The sequence below is a fragment of the Aplidium turbinatum genome, chromosome 13, assembly GCF_918807975.1.
Source record: "Aplidium turbinatum chromosome 13, kaAplTurb1.1, whole genome shotgun sequence".
Taxonomy (NCBI): Eukaryota; Metazoa; Chordata; class Ascidiacea; order Aplousobranchia; family Polyclinidae; genus Aplidium; species Aplidium turbinatum.
Genome location: NC_137484.1, coordinates 24,682,692 through 24,699,536, shown reverse-complemented (window position 1 = coordinate 24,699,536; position 16,845 = coordinate 24,682,692).

Sequence of the window (16,845 nt, the reverse complement as noted above, 5' to 3'; positions counted from 1 at the left end):
TAGCTGGCATCTTACGTCATGGAAATTGCTAGAAAATGTCCAAATATTGCACCATCGGTCGTAAGACCTGATGAACTATTGCATCACTACCTTTGAACACCGGTTTGAATTGCGTGACAATGTCTTTCACTATTGCGTCACAGTACTGCGTACGTGCATTTGAGATATTGCTATCTATTCTGGTCATTCGTAAAATTGTTTGTTGGAAGTCAGTCGCAAGTTTAACTGTTTGCTTGGTGCTTGCTAGCTGGACAAATTTTCCGTTTTTTATCTAAGTAATCTGTTCTGTAGTGACAAGTTTTAGTGGTGTACGGCGTTGCATCCAATTTCGACAGCCAGGTGGCTAATTTTATAGAAATACAAATTTGAATAGACGTTTCGAAGGAGTGTTTCTTTTTCGGTCATTACATACAGACGAACGGATCCGGGAACTTTATGTTACAATTTTCCCACGAAGAGATTATGGTTTACCGCTGTGACCATAAAAAAATAAAAGACGTGGCTCTGTCTAGTGTTTGGTACTGAAGCAAAGAAATAATAAAAGAAGATCTTGTTGGTTGGTAGTCTACAGAAGCAAAGAAAATTAAAGACATTTCTTTTCAGTTGGTACTGAAGAACTTCAAGTTAAAAATTAAAGGCGTTTCTTTGTTGGTTCTGAAGAAAAAAAACAACATTGACATTCATTTGAAGAAAAAAGATTAAAGACAATCGATCTGTGCTTGAGGATTCAAGTGAACGAATCCAAGCAAGTTTTGTGGACTTTGGACTTCATATACTCGTACAGCTACGGTATCGTGCATTTAAATTCTTTTTTGTATTTTTACGGTCTTTGCAGTTAAGTTTTTTATAACTAGTGTAATAATTTTGTGTGTTTGTGTAACTTAATTTTTTAATTGTTAAATTTAGCCCCAACATTTAATATGTCTACACTCGGTGGCGACAGGGACTCGGCCGCCGTCGACTCGACTGAGTTTAAGCCTGATGATGTTCTTTGTGGTCGGGCAGGCCATTCTGGGGAGGGACCCAGTAACGATGAGGCTAAGTCAGTTCGAGAGGCCCGGCATCTTAGAAGGGATATTTTGACTCAAATTGGGAAACTTTCTGTGGCCCTAGGTTCTTTGAGTGATAAGCAGGAACTGTTAATTTTTAGATCTAAGTTCTCTACTTTGGAAGAGGATTTACGGCATTTCCATGCTCTTTTGACTAAAATTTTTAACTCTGCAATCTTGGCAGAACTTCGTGATAGGGTAGATCCCGAATTTAACTCGTTAAAAAATAACTTCGAACAAAAAGAAAGTGAGTACTCCGAAATGTTGGATGCTGACATACATCTTGAGAATAGCGCCTCAAATATAAGCACTAGGATGTCTAGGAGTTCGTCTCGGATAGTGGCACAAATTAACCTACAGCTAAGACGAGAGGAGCTCCAGATACAAGCTGAGGCCGAAGCAAGAGCTGCTGAGGCCATCGCGAGAGCTGAGGCCATACGAGCTGAGGCCGCCGCGAGAGCTGAGGCCGACGCGAGAGCTGCTGAGGCCGCCGCGAGAGCTGCTGAGGCCGTACGAGCAGAGGCCGCCGCGAGAGCTGAGGCCGAAGCGATAGCTGCTGAGGCCGCCGCGAAAGCCGAAGCGAGAGCTGCTGAGTTCGCACTCAAAGACGCACAGTTGAGGGCTGAACAACGTAAAGAGGTAGTTTTAGCTGAATATAGATCGGAGTTGGGCTCCCGGCGTAGTTCTAAGAAAGGCTCTTCTAGCCATTCCAGAAGTGAACCTCAATCGCAATTTAATTTACATAACCTTTTCCAGGCGCCTGTTGAGTCCGTGAGTGGACCAGGGCAATCCACACGTTTTCAAGCTGTTTCAGGAGGTCTCTGGGCCGCGGCTAAGGTTCTTCCGAAGGCTGTAGAGCCAAGGCCTGTGAATTATAACCTAACTCCTCCCCCAGGGCGTACAGGTCACGGGGCCGCTATCAGAAGTAATGTCTTGCCCCCTTCACAGTTTTCTGCGCCGCTAGTTTTTGATCGCCCAGCTACACGTAATTTGGGTGATTGTGAGAGGCGTAACGCGTCTCCTGATTTTAACGTTTGTGAGGATCGTGATCGGGCTGTGCATGTGACTGAGCCCACTCAGCCCCTTAAGGGATATAGCTTGTCTTCTCCCGCTAAATCGAGTTCTCAACAACAGGATTGCTTTTTTGAATACCAAAATAGTAGGACGTTTTTCGATAAGGCGGCCTTGATTGGTTACGATGGTAATAATATGCCATTTATCTTCTTTAAAAATCGTGTTACGGCCTTAATGGCAGCTTCGCCCTTTAAAGGAACTCGTTTGACTTTGTTACAAGCAGCTTGTGTTAGAACAGCTGCGCAAACGATTGCTAATTTGGTTTCCGACACTCCTGGCTTGTCAGAGGAAGACAGGATAGAAATGTCATTAGCTCGCTTGTACCAACGTTTTGGAGTTCGTGGAGGTCTTTTCGCAGAACCAGAAATTAGGAAGTATCGCTATGGTAGCAAATTGACTTCGACCTCTTCCAGTGATCTGAAAGAGTTTAAAGATGAATTGTCGCAGTGTCTGCTTTACGCGCAAGCTTATGGTCAGCGTGACAAATTGGAAGGACGTTTTGTTTTGGATTTGGCTAAAGCGACTCCCGTTTGACGCTAAGCAGCGTTATCTTGACTTTTTAGGTGATCAGTATGGTGGTACTGATGAGCCTACTTTTCAGAGTTTGTTTGAATTTGTAGTACGGGAGGAAACGCGCAAGTCGACTGATTTTAGCATTATGCTAATGGGCGATTCTGGTGAGTCGCAGCATTTTAAAAAGTCTGGCAAAGGAAAATTGCCTTCATGTCCGGTTAGGCAGACGTCGGTAAAACCCCATGATAATGTGATTTCAGGGAGTTCGCAGTACTCGACTGCTGTTGGCGCACCGCGCGGTGGTGTGGCCAGACGTAGAGACATACCGGCATGTTTTTATTGTTCGTCACGTGTTCAAGTTGAATATCATTTTTTGTCTAATTGTAAAGAATTTTTGCGCTTGACACCTAAAGATCGGAGAGATGTCATTGTGAAAGCTGGCAAATGCTTGAATTGTTTGCGCCAGCACATGGTTAGGGATTGCGTTCATGCAAACAACTGTCGTCAATGTGGCCCTAACAACGATAGGAAACACTATTTTCTTCTGCATGATTTTTATGTGACGTCACGTGATTCTCTGGATTCGATCGGCAAAGGTGATGCTGGTGCCAGAGTTCCTGTGCGTAATGTTAAGATTGGAAATGTTAAAGCAGCCTTTAATCGCGTTACTGCTGCTCGTGTTTTGAATCCAATGACTGGCAAATCGAAGTTGGTGTATTGTCAGCATGATCCTGGTTCGCAGTTGACGTTTGTTTCGAGTGATTTGGTCTGCGAACTTGACGTTAAACCGTATGACAAAGCGTCGTTTAAAATGGATACTCTGGCTGGTCAGAAACCTACTTGTGCTGGCCTTGTTAAACTCAACATTCAGTCGTTAGAGACGAATGGACTGTTTTGTGATATAACTTCGGTGGTTAACCCAGCTTGGGCTGACAATGTTAAAACTTTACCACATAAGCAAGATTTAAGTAGTTTCCATCATTTTCATGACGTGAATATGTTTCATTTGAATGATTGTAGTACTGTAGATGTACTGATTGGAAACGACAACGCTTATTTGATGTGTGCTAAAGAAGAGCGTGTTGGTGAGAATCGTAGTGAACCACATGCTTTGCTCACTCCTCTCGGTTGGTTGGCTTGTGGTGGTAAGTCACCCTTAGATGAAAGCGTTGCTAACGTGTGCAGAGTGCAAACGTCTTCAGAGTCGGATGTCATCTCTAGCTTTCAGCGTAAAATTGAGTCTCGTGATATGGAAATAGCAGACCTGAATAAAGTCATTCAGGATTTGACCTTGCAAAATGAAACCTGTGAATTGTCTCGCAATGATATTTTGGCTAGAGAACTTGTTGAACCGAATATTGAGTTGAAAGATGGTCGATTTAAGATACCTGTACCGTTGAAGAAAGATATTGATCTACCTAACAATTTTGTGTTGGCGTCAGATAGAGCTGCTGCTTTAAGGAAGAAGGCTTTAAAACAACCTGAACTTTGTGATTTCCTTACTGACACCATGAAAGATCTTAAATCTACTGGCTATATTGAGCGTGCTGGTGAAGCAGAAAATGTAAAAGGATTTCAGTGGTATTTACCATACTTTGTGACGTCACAATTAAAAAAGCGCATTATTTACGATGGCAAGTCTGAATTTCGAGGAACTTGTGTTAATGATGTAATGTTTTCGGGTCCTGATTTGTTAAACCCTCTGGTAGATCTCTTTGCTAGATTTCGGCTGAGTAGATTTGGTTTCGTGGCCGATATGACCAAGTACTTTTTTCACATTTTGGACACTTCAGTACGTAAGCCCAATTTTATTGAACTGCTTACGTACACCAGCAGTGCCGTTCGGATCGTGAACGAACGCCCTTTGGTACCTTTGAGTGACGACCTTAGGGATTTTACTGTCATCACCCCTGCCTCACTTTTGACCCCATACTTAGACCCATACTGTGCTGTTGGGCAACCACATGATCGTGACCAACTAAGAAGGGATTATCGGTTCAATTTGTCACTTTCTCAGCAGTTTTTGAGCAAATGGATCGATTTTTACTTGCCAGGTCTTCAGGGCCGGAAAAAATGGTTAAAAATGGCCGACAATTTGGAGCCCGGTCAACTTGTAGTGGTAGGTTCTCTCCAAGACATTGGTAAACGTGGGAAGTATCAACTTGGGAGGGTGCATGAGGTGGTCCCATAAATTAGGAAAGGGAAGCCTGTGGTTCGTAGAGCTAAAGTTGCCGTCTGCAACTATGATGAGAGTACGGGGAAAGTGAAAGTAGACTACGTGTTGAGGGATATTTCGTGCCTCGCCCCCGTAAAGAACACCTAAGTGTTAGGGTTTGAGCCTGGTTTTGTCTGCGGTGGCCGACCCTTGTCTGAGCCCGGAACAGTCGGTTATTATCGCAACCATTGTATATAGCGTCATTTTAGCATGTACCTATGGTACCAATTTCATGTATCGTCGTGTATTATCCCGGGGGGGGGAAGAACAAGCACCTTCTCGTGGTCCCTCCCGTCAGTACCATATCTTAAAGGAAAAAAGATATGCGAAGCGAAGCTTGTCATACTCGAGCAAACCAGGCCCAGGTTCAGCGCAGGGTGGATAGGGAAACGCCCTTCTCAGGGCGCGGCAGCTCCTCTGTCGAAAAGTACCGACGACCCACCGTACTGCAGCTGAACACCGAGGGCATTACGGCCAGCAAGCTCAGCATCATCGAGTATCTGGCCACAAAACATCAGGCCCTCGTCATTCTCCTCCAGGAGACCCACTGCACATCAGTGGATAAGTTGGTATTACCCAACTTCACACTCGCAGGCGCAACCATCAGCAGGAAACACGGCCTCGCCACGTTTGTCCATGAGCAACTGAGCTGGACGCCAATAGATCAGTCCAGTGCCCAATCGGAGATAGAGTGGCTATGCATAGACATATCAGGCTATCACATCATCAATGTCTATAAGCCACCACCCTCACGCTTAACACCAAAAGCCATCCCAGTGTTCCCCCAACCCAGCCTCTATGCTGGCGATTTTAATTGCCACCACGTTGACTGGGGCTACAACACCACCAACTTCGACGGAGAAAGCCTGGCCTCATGGTCAGCCAATAATAACCTCACCCTACTGCACGATCCCAAGGGTGCAGCGAGCTTCTTCTCCGGACGCTGGAACACTGGTACAAACCCCGATCTGGCTTTCGCAAGTGATGACCCCGATAATTGCCAACCGGACAGACGTGTGCTAGAGAAGTTCCCCAGGTCCCAACATCGACCCTCGATTATCACGGCTCCAACGCTCATAATGCCTGTCCCGAGCAAGCCTGTTAAGCGATGGAACTTCAGAATGGCTAACTGGGAGTACTATAGCATCCTCACAAATGAAGCCACACAGTATCTCCCATCCCCTCAAACCAACAACGTGGAAAAAGCCTACCAGGACTTTTGTGATGCAATAACATCAGCGGCAAAACAATCCATCCCCCGCGGCCGACGAAAGACCTACATACCGTGCTGGGATAAGGAGTGTGAAAGCCTTTACTCCGACTTCATCCACGCCCCTCAGGGCAATGACACCAACAGCTCAGCCACAGCTCTGCTGGCAAGGCTGGACTCAAAGAGGAAGGAGCGCTGGACAGAAGCCATTGAATCAATCGACTTCACGCACTCCAGCCGCATAGCATGGAGTACACTGAACAACCTAACTGGCAGATCACGTGCCTCTCGTCAACAATGTCCCGTTTCAGCAAATTCCATCGCCTCACAACTTGTGGAGAACGGGAAATACAAATCGAGAGACCGTGAATCAGATAGATCCGTGTTGCAAGAAATGACGGACCTCTGGAGGGTAACAACCCCAGACGGGGACAACATCTCGGGTGAGTTCACCCCGGAAGAATTTTCCGCCGCCCTCCAGCACATAAAGCCAGGTAAAGCCCCGGGCCCTGACCACCTTTGCCCGGAGCTGATACTCCATGCTGCTGCCTCCTTAAAGTCCTGGTTAAAAGACTTCCTTTCCTGCTGTTTGCGCCACCTGAGAATTCCCAGAATCTGGAGAAGAGCCCTTGTGGTTGCAGTTCCTAAGCCGAAGAAGCCCCCAGGGGACCCGAAGAGCTACCGTCCAATCTCACTGCTCTGCATCCCCTTCAAGATCCTCGAGAGACTCATCTACGCCCGTGTCGAACCAATAATAGATCCGCAGCTCCCCCGTGAACAAGCTGGTTTCCGACACGGACGATCAACCGTAGATCAGGTCACACTTATGACCCAAGACATTGAGGACAGCTTCTCGGCTAAGAAGAAGGCTGGCGCCGTGTTTGTTGATCTCACGGCTGCCTATGATACCGTATGGCATAGCGGCCTTACCTGCAAGTTACTCCGTCTGCTCCCTGACAGACACATGGTCCATATGATGATGGAACTTGTGCAAAACCGCAGTTTTACCCTCACAACCGGTAGCGGTCGTCAAAGCAGACTACGTCGACTTAAAAACGGCGTCCCACAGGGCTCAGTCTTGGCTCCTCTCCTGTTCAACATATACACCTACGACTTGCCCCCCACCATCTCCAGGAAGTATGCTTACGCAGACGACCTGGCACTCCTGCACTCAGCAGGAAACTGGCAGTCAGTGGAGAGGAACCTCAGCCAAGACATGCAAACACTATCAGCATACCTCCAGAAATGGAAGCTACAGCTCAGCAAGTCAAAGACAGTGTCGGCGGCCTTCCACCTTAACAATCGGGAGGCACAGCGTGAGATAAACATCAACATTGATGGGGAACGCCTGCCCTACTGTGCCGAACCTACATACCTCGGCATAACCCTGGACAGGTCACTCACGTACCGCCGGCACTTGAAGTCACTGCGCAAAAAACTATCTACACGCGTCGCACTTTTGAGGCGATTGGCGGGTTCCGGCTGGGGAGCTGGTGCTAAAACTCTTCGTACAGCTACCCTAGCCCTTGTTCATTCCACCGCTGAGTACTGCGCGCCGGTCTGGTGTCGTAGTTCTCACACCCACCAGATTGATACCGCCATCAACGACGCACTGCGTACTGTGACTGGATGCCTGCGTCCCACTCCAACGGACTGCCTACCCATCCTAGCAGGCATCCAACCCGCTGAGCTACGCCGTAAAGGAGCCACGATTTCTCTCGCCCGCCGCGCTTTGGACCCCGACCATCTCCTCCATGCAGCACTCAAGAGACCACCACCTATAAAGCAGCGGCTGAAATCAAGACGCCCCTTTGTGCCTGCCGCACAACAACTACTTAAGAACGCAGAAGAACTTGGTTTAAGTGCGGCACACTGGACGAACCATATGTGGAACACGGAGTGGCAAAATCACACCTCCACGCTCCGTGACTTCATACCCGACGCCGATCCCCGTCCACCAGGGATGTCCCTCGCAAGGCTTGCGTGGGTCAGGCTTAACCGCCTGCGAACTGGCGTTGGCCGCTTTCGTTCGGAAATGCACAAGTGGGGCCTGGCTCCTTCATCAGAATGCGAGTGTGGTGCCACTGAACAGACTGCAGACCATGTCATCCATCACTGCCTAATCCACCGGCCTCCACACGGTGCGCATGGTCTGAGGGTCCTGGACGACAAGACTGCTGAGTGGCTGAAGATTTCCTGCCCTCCAATCTAGCCTGGAAAGATCGCTCATACGCCATCATCATCATCATCCCGTATTGTTGTTCATTCTTTGCATGCCCTTTGTATTTACGTATTAACTTAAAAGTGAGTGATTCAAACAATTTGTGTATCGTGTGTTTTTATTCATTGGCTCACAATTGTCGTCAATTCTTTTTCAGTTATGCCATGCTAGACTGTCATAACTAGGGGCCGCTATGTTCCCGACAATTTTGTTCACCAAATCAAACGTCATATAAAAACCGTTATGGTCTACTTAACCTAGCTGGCATCTTACGTCATGGAAATTGCTAGAAAATGTCCAAATATTGCACCATCGGTCGTAAGACCTGATGAAATATTGCATCACTACCTTTGAACACCGGTTTGAATTGCGTGACAATATCTTTCACTATTGCGTCACAGTACTGCGTACGTGCATTTGAGATATTGCTATCTATTCTGGTCATTCGTAAAATTGTTTGTTGGAAGTCAGTCGCAAGTTTAACTGTTTGCTTGGTGCTTGCTAGCTGGACAAATTTTCCGTTTTTTATCTAAGTAATCTGTTCTGTAGTGACAAGTTTTAGTGGTGTACGGCGTTACATCCAATTTCGACAGCCAGGTGGCTAATTTTACAGAAATACAAATTTGAATAGACGTTTCGAAGGAGTGTTTCTTTTTCGGTTATTACATACAGACGAACGGATCCGGGAACTTTATGTTACAATTTTCCCACGAAGAGATTATGGTTTACCGCTGTGACCATGTGGATATACAACGAGCTGTATTTCGTGCTTATTGTATGTCTCTGTAGGGACCCATGATGAACAATCCATTGTTTTCCATCTTGTGCAAAATGTTTTTCTCCAATAATATTTGCATTCTTTGGGGAACTCACTTGTTGTGAGCAGGAGTGGTGGATTGATCGTTCTCCCCCAGCCTTCACCAGTGATTCTATCTGCGTTCTTTAAAAAACTCACTTGTTGTGAACAAAAATAATTGATAAATCGTTTTCCACTCAATAACTTAACCGCAGCTTTCCCCAGTGATTTTGTTCAATATTGCGATTAATCGCTTTCAATTTTCTCCGTTTTAGCAAAATGTTACATTATGACGTCAAATTGGTGATTTTCTCAGCATTACAGCAACAACTATTCAGTATCTCCGCAGTTCACCTCTGTGACAAAATCTTACCATGAGTTCACCCTCGTTGTTCTACAATCGTAAATATATTGTTGAAATTTTCCAATTTTAAATTACGTAATTACTTGCCTTTTTCTTTTAATCTAAAACTGCTTTATATACCGGTAGCCTACCTATCCACACAAACAAGTTTTGTACACACATTATATTATTTCTAAATTAAAAATCTATTATTCATTCTAAAAAACGCCAATTCAAAAATTGGTGTTCTAAATTCTGCAATTCGAACTCACAAATAAAGAAATTCTTTGAGACTCATTTGGTTACCTCGATCTGTGTCATCGGAAAGTAGTTACGCCAACAGCGGTTCTGCTGTCATCAGAGGGATTATAAACATTCAATAAAAAAACCTAGAACCCCTGTACCTCATTATAATTCACACCTGTGGACCAATGTCTCTGCTAAATGGAAAAGGAAGTTTAAAGTTGCCTACAACAAGGCATATAGACGTGTGTTTGGTTTACTTAGATATGAAAGTGTGAGCATACTCACCAATAGGCTACACTCACCAATACTCCAATAGCACTCAGCACTCACCAAGTTGTCCGCCCCGATCAACCGCCGCCGATAGTTCAATTGGTTAGCGCGTCACTTTTGGAACGAAGAAGCTTCAAGATCAAGCGGCGCTGGTTCGACTCTCAGAGTGTGCGCTTGAGCAACGCACGTTAAGGACTGCTCTCCATTCAGCAGCATCTAATGGATGGAATAGTTCCCCGGCAACAAGACTTCAACAATCAGAAATTCCACTAGCTGTCAATCTTGGTGACCGGGTCTGCGTCAGTGATTCAAAGCCTCTACAAGCAGAGATGAACCAGATCACCAGTATTGGTGATCTTGAAGATCAAGATCACCAAGAATAGGTGATCTTGAAGATCAAGATCAAGATCACCAAACTATGTGATCTTGAAGATCAAGATCAAGATCACCAAACTATGTGATCTTGAAGATCAAGATCACTTTCAAGATCACTTTTTGTGTACTTGAAAAAAAAATGAAGTTTTTGATCAATGATGTTGCAAAAAATAATTACCGTACTATAAGCAACCTGGGTAAAGGTATATAGTTAGCATTGCTAACTTTTACTTTTAACTACTCGATCACTGGCCTAAGAATTGTAATAAGTTAGTGACTGTTGCTATTAGGTCTATCAATTGTTGACGTAGTTTGCGTAGAACCGCAACGTCACACCCAAGGCCAAAGTTAATTACAATAGTACTGAAAAAGTCGCAAAATTTGCAATTAGTTTTATACATTTTATTTATAATAAATAAATAAAAATAAACTTTGAACTGCATCATTTTTTACCAAATTTTTGTCTGGTTTATGTGGGAGTTTTTACTTGTGTTACTAAGTTGTTTTAACTTTCACTGCATTATGTCAATGTTTATTGCACCATTTACCCATCTGGCAACCTTGATACTGTTGTCTGCTATCAAAAAAGTTCAGAGGTTTGCGGTCAGACAAACCGCTCCATACTCAGACCTTAAACAAGTCTTGGTCTCGTTGATTTGCTGCAATAAACCACTTTGCATGACCAAAGTCTGCTAGAGTCTAGATTTTTTAACACAGCCATCCCAGACTTTTGAAACATCTAAAATTGAGTCAAAGAAAGCAAACATTTCTTTAAAATTCACACATAGAAATTGTGAACAAAGTTAAATAATTTTTTACTATACGTCAACATAAAGTACACGGAAATTGATTTATTTATTATGACCAACACAGAAAACTTTTTCAATTTTGAAATGGCAACACTGACCAGATTAGATGGAGACTTTAAATCGTCTTTTGTTGGACACATATCATATTAACAGTGGTGTAATGTTAATAGTTGCCACTAACTACTTTGTACAGTACAAGTTCTAAAAAAATTTCTCTGTTTAGTAAGTAAACTTCAATTTTAGAGTGATCTTGATCTTATTGTTCTTCAAGATCAAGATCACACAAAAAAAAAAGTGATCTTAGATCAAGATCAAGGTCACCAAAAAAAAGTGATCTTGAAGATCAAGATCAAGATCACGCCCATCTTTGTCTACAAGTATGTGAAACTGCCAGGATTAAGCTCTGCGAGAAGCTTTCCCAGTCCGAGGATAAAGATTCAATCAATCAATCAAAAGTTCGTTGTGATGTAGTAAGGAAGGTGGGGCAAGATGGGACGTGGGGCAGGACGGGACACCGTGGATATTTTTAAAAGTATTAGCTTTAGCAACCTCTACCTATTTAGATGTCACAGGATACCATGATTCTCGATGACTCGCAAAAAAATTTTTCTTTATTTTGATTTCTCCATGCATGCGGCTTTACAATGCACAAATTAAATTTCTAGCACTAGTTGCAAAGTTCGTCTGATGAAAGTGAAAGTTACTATAAGCATGACAATGCGCAATGCGCATCCTCAGAGCGAATAACATACAAAATAAAATTTACAAAGTTATATACTGCAGTGCGGTTGAACTTGAAGGCAATAAAAAATGAAAATCACGATATTTTAAATGTTGGTCAAAGATGTGTGAACGGTTACTTTCCACGTTAAGTACGTAAAAACGTTAAGTATGAAGCCTGCGTGTCAAGACAATAACGATTTATAAGCTTTCGGTATTTCTATCGTTCCGGTTGAGTAGCCTACATTGCAATGTTTTGACGTAATGTTGACGAAGCACCTTTCTGCCGTGGTGCGTTGATAATAATTTGTATTATTTAAAAAAAAAATAAATTGTTTCTGATAATACTAACAATAATATTTTTGTTTTCCAATATACATAAAATGAAAATTGTAAGATAAATTTAGCTATGCACTAACTGTAACGACACTCCGGACTGAAAAGCACAAACTGAATAAACGATACAAGAATGATTACGAGTAAATTATAGGGCGGGAAACAGATTGCATGAAGTGTAAAGTACAGGCATGTGACAAACAATAGTCAGATTTATCTTACAATTTTCATTTTATATATAGCCTGTAATTCAGTGACGATCGGTGAGGGAAAGCAAAGAAAGCAGTGCATACCTGAGCGAAAACTATGCAAAATATAATGACTGAATTCTAGGTTTAACTTCTTATTATTTTTATCACGTCTATTTTAAGTTGAAAATTACTGTGTTCGTGACTAGAATTACTCGTAACGCTTGTGAGTAGTCTAAGTCCTCACCAAACCGCATGTCTTGCCTATAAATGCCAATTAATGCAAACGCTCCTGTCAGAAACAACCACTGAGGCTTCAGGGAAATCAGCTTGCAAAGTTGCTTTCCCCACGTCCAAAAACGTCAAAAAACTCCTTCGTTTTATCCAATCCTCACTCGTTTTGCAAAACGTCACCAGCTGCTTAGCCAATCAGATGTGTTATGGTTAGAGTTGCTTTCCCTGTGATGTCAATGTGTTCAATCGCTAGACTAACTGGTCATACGCACAGAATGATCTCTCGTCACGGTACACAGCACAGCATCATAATGGCGAAAAGATTGTTGCTGTTTTTTGATGTCTTCTCGCCATGTACTTTAGCCTACTATAGCTTTCATAGTCATGCCTTTGCCCTTTTTACAGCGTTGATATAACGTTACTTTGCCAATGAACGTTTAGGTGCGGATGCAATATTTAGTTCGTTAAGCTTCTATACGCAGGAGGCAAACTTATCCAGCTTTTTGTACAAATTGCTTGCGGTTGTAATGTTTAGGTCTAAGTGTTAGTTTTTGTAATGAATATCTGAGAATAAACATTCATGACAATTTAAATATTTAGACAACTATTATTCCATGTCTAACACTGGATTTTGGTCCTGCAACGTTAAAATTAAGATTGTTCATTACTTCTAAACATCACGACATACGCGAAGCACAATTTGACAAATTTTTATTTTTGATTTGTTTTGGAAATGCTCTCAGAGCGCACCAAATTGGAAGTGTTTTTCAAAAATTTCTGGGGGAGGCTCCCCAGACCCCCCGCTGGAAGTGTTGCCTTCGCCAACACGCCTTCGTGCTTCGCCCGACGGTTACGCCCTTCGTGCCTACTACCTTGCTGCAGAATATTTGCAAGTTGCTTTCCCAACGGTTTAAGCCACCGAACGTCACTGAGCCTGTTACAGATTTAATTCTTGATGAGGACACACCTTCGTGTCGAAAACGTTTGAGTTGATTTTTTTTATTATGTTATATTTCTTTGTAATAAAACATGTTAAAGCTGCTAAATTTACTTTGTTTTGTTTGTTTGTTTGTTTGTTTATCTTTATCCTGCATTGCGAGAAAGCGGACTTGAGCGCTATGCATCGGTGTACGGCTTCCGACGTACACCTGACCCACGCTGCAGCCGACGGCAATGTCTGTTTCCGGTTGTCTACTCTATTTATGACTTAAATTTGGTACTACCCATTACTCGAAATCGATCACTGGGTAGAAGCAATTATCGTAAAGTTTCTTGCCCAGAGAAACAACAGCAAGTGCGGGTGGCTGGATTCGAACATGCAGGCTCTCGACTGCGAGCCCAACGCGCTAACCACTCGGCCATTGCGGCCATTGCTGCCATTTTGTTTATCTATAGTTCAACAAAGCAAACTCTCTACTCTCTAGTCTCTACCAAAGCTTTATTAATCTAAATCTTCAACCAACAAGTGTAAGCCTGGATACGACAAACAAACTATTTCAATTCTATATTTTATAATCACTAAGTTACAACTTTATTTTGTAGGCTATGTTGTTTGATGTAGCCTGCATCAGACTTGGACAACTAGAATTTTTGTAGTCTTTCGAAATTAGATTAGAATTATAATTAGAGTAATTTAAGCTTTTAGGCTACAAATTAGACTAGGTTTACAATTAGAGCTACCCAACTTTTCACAAATTAGAGTAGAATTTAAACTAGATTAGAATTAGTTGGACGTAGTTGGCACATATGTTTTTTTAGTTGGATAAAAACGCCAATGTGGCAATTCGAGATCAAAGTGTTATTCCACCAGAGCCACTATCTGATTCCACCATCACAGCGCCAAAACCACTTAGCCTACGTCATACCTAATATACATTGTAACAGTAGCGTAGCCAGGAATTTTGAAAGGGGGGTTTTTGACGACCCAGCAGCGGGAGGTCTGGGGGGCCTCCCCCAGAAATTTTTTAAAAATTAGTTTGAATTTGGTGCATTCTGAGAGCAGTTTCAACAAAAATGTGGGTATGAATATTCCTGTAAAATGGTGCTGTCCGGTGGCATAGCAAAAGGATAAGATCATGTTTTCTTCGGCATTTTTCGGGAATAAAGCTAAGTCTCTATGTTTTCTTGTTGCTAATTCCTGGCTGAGATGTTTGAATGTTTAGTATTGGCAAAACTCGCTCTTTTAATGCAGTTTTGTATAAAATTAGGCAATTTTTTTTTAAACCGAAAGCATCATTCTCAATATCGTGACGTCACACGCGTGCCAAAGGAGGGGTTGTAACCCCCAAAACCTCCCCCTTGGCTACGCCACTGCATTGTAACGTCAGTGAATTGATGAATTAATCGAGTTTTTCATGACTTTGCTGCTCAAGGGATGGAATGGCACTTTGATCTTGATCGTTTTATTGCACTTTCTTTGTAGCTTATAACGTTGATAAGAGCGCAGTATCCTTCCATTTGCCAAAAAATACTGTTGGACAAACTAAAATTTTTAGCAAAACTTGAGATTGGATAAGAAGAACAATTAGAGCAAACAAGTTTTTAACGAATAAGATTAGAATTAGAATTACCGACATTTTGCTCTAATTTATCGAATTAGACAACTAGAGTTATCTAGTTGTCCAACCAGAGCCTCCAACTCTGGCCTGCATTGTGCTGTTTTAGTCTGATATTTTGTGTGATGACTGTTAAAAATTTGAAGTCTATGAACTTTGTGTCTGATGCAAATAAATAAATAAAATAGAATACATGTAACATGTAGGCTACCAAATATAGTTATTAGCCTCTAAACCATTAACAGCCTGTTTCACCTAAAAGGAGGATCATCAGAAGGTCTTTATTCAAATAGAATAAATTTCTATTTGAAAGGGCCTTCTGATGATCTTCCATATAGAACAAATTTCTATTTGAAAGGGCCTTCTGATGATCCTCCTTTTAGGTGAAACATGCTGTTAAGGGTTTAGAGACTATAATAACTATGTTTGATTTAATTCACCCTGCTTGGCCTTTTGCTTGGCATTGAGCACTTTTTTGTGCTATTAATAATATTTATTGTGTAACACAGTGGTTCTCAAACTTTTTTTTGTTGCGACGCCTCTGCAAAAATTTTTTGGACTTGCGACGCACCAGCAAATAAAAGTAAATAAAGAAACTTATGATTAAAGTTTTGTTTATTGATACAACAACAAAAATCAATGCATATTATTTATAATGTGACGTGTGGGCTTTTTTATTTTCACAAAGTTCATTGAATTTTGGGAGAATTTTTGAAATTGCCACCCGCATTTCTCTTTCACTGTTTATTCGTGATTGATATTTGCTTTTTATCACCGCCAAGGCAGAAACTCTTGTTTCACATAAATACGACGTGGCGAATGGGATAATAATTCGCAGTGCTTTCTTTCACCAAACCTGGATAATCGTCATTCATTGAATCCAAAAATTTGCGGATTTCTTACTACGAAAAGATCACGAATCCATTCGTAGTTTGAAAAATTTTCCGTGAAGTATTTTGCAAATTTTGATTGGAGCTTGGACAAATGTTGCCCAAATATGCTTTGCAAATTTGAAGGGAAAAAATGTACTTGCAACTTCAACTCTTCACTGTTTTCAAAGGTGGGCACTTTTACATCACCCACTCGTCGAAGAGCGCCTGCTTTTCAATGTGAAATTGCTTTGTATTTGTTTAGTCACAATTTTCCTTATAAACTCCATTGATTGCAGTCATTAAGATCCTTCTTGCACTCAGTTCAGTTGCAGAAGAAAAAATAGCATTAGCAGAAGGTGGGAATCGAACCCACGAATCTACCTTTTTCTCGACCTTTGCTATGTTGACGTGTATTGTTTTTGATATGATGGTCAGAAATAAAAACAACTGAACTGAACTGAACTGAAATCGAAATTACTACTCCTCTGCCCTAACCATTAGGCAACGGTGGTTGTGGCAAAGCATTCAGTTAGATTTCTTTGTATCAAAATTTTTCGATCAGAATATCACGTGTCGAGTCACATGACTGAAATCAGCTGAATCGCGAGTGAACATGTCACGCATGATTGCGTACCTCTTCGACGAGTGGGTAATGTTAAAGTGCCTACCGTTTTCAAACTGAAATAACACCGAAAAAAAAAAATGATTCAGAGTTTCCAGTTTTTTTTATTATTTATTTTAAAGGATAGACCACGATAGACATCCAATACTACCTTAGGGTATCAGCAGTGGCATTTTTTTAGTTAATTGCGGTGTAAT